Source organism: Aplysia californica, unplaced genomic scaffold (genome assembly GCF_000002075.1).
Source record: "Aplysia californica isolate F4 #8 unplaced genomic scaffold, AplCal3.0 scaffold00040, whole genome shotgun sequence".
NCBI lineage: Eukaryota > Metazoa > Mollusca > Gastropoda > Aplysiida > Aplysiidae > Aplysia > Aplysia californica.
In genome coordinates, this window is record NW_004797310.1 from 2,209,970 (window position 1) to 2,211,277 (window position 1,308).

Consider the following 1,308-nt stretch of genomic DNA (forward strand, 5'->3'; position numbering starts at 1 on the left):
GGTTTGATTCCCGTGTAAGAGTAAGAGGTTGGTTTTATTTTATTTTTATTTTTTTTTGGTTAATCAAGTATCTTCGTCTGTCTACTGAAACATTGTTGTACCATTCTTAACCCTGACGAAGTAGCCAATGTTCTTCTTTCCTATCAAATACCTGTAGTCCTTATCTCTCCCCCTTCTTTTTGTGTGTTTGTGAGTTTGTTACTTTCTTGTAACATCTCTAATCTTCTGCACTTATATGGCCTTATTGTGTTGCAAGTGCCGTACGGTACAACACTTACTAAAACTAGACTTTAAAAAAGCCGACGTTCTCATTCTAAATGATCTACATTATATTGATGAAGGCGTGAGGCATTTTCTTTTCTTTTCTTATCTTTTTCAAACTTTTTGTTTATTTGGTTGGGTTGTTTGTTTTTTTTTCAATTGCTTTTGTTTTGTTTTGTTTGTTGTTACTTTTTGTTTGTTATTTTGTTTGTTTGTTTTTCTTTTGTGTGGGGAGGGGGGAACATAACGTTTTATTCAGCACGTTATTTATATTGTACTCGAAAAGTATACAATGTATAAATTTGGCTATTGCTTATATGACATAACGGGAATACGTGTACATGCAGTCAATTTAATAATTCTGTTCAGTGTTCACGGAACAATGCTGGCTAATCGGGGCCTTTTTGCCAGAAGAATTGTAACTGACTTACGTTCATGGGCTGTTAAATCCATTCTGTGTTAATACCGTCTGATGAACAGAAGGTTTTGATTAACCCTCTGCAAACGTCCCTGTACCATTGTGGTTTCTTTTAGCTTGTTCTCGTGATAAGCATCGAGCTTGTCTAGTACCCAGTTGGGAGGGAGGGGTGTGGGTTGGATATAAAATAGGAAGGACGTGCATACATTTATATAATAATATAGTGGGCTGGAAGTAGAAAAAGGAGAACCGAAATGGATGGGGAAATTAGCAAGGGGAGGGGGGAGAGACAATAATGGGGTGGATATAAAATAGAATGTCTTTCTAAGAAAGGACGTGCATACATTTATAATATGATAATATAGTGAGCTGGAAGTAGAAAAAGGAGAACCAAAAATGGGTGGACAAATTGGAAGGGGGTGGGAGAGAAAATAATTAACGACCTGTCAAAAAAGCAAACCTCGGTGAAGTATGGAAGAAGGTCTTGACCGTCCACTGGTCAGCGTCATGAGCGTGACGTCTGGGCCAGAAGCCAGATTTACCACCTGGAGCGCTAATCCGGGAGATTAACTCGTCTCACCAGCTCGACCGGGATTAACTTCTGCAGCGTAAGTCCGCGGGGACGGGGG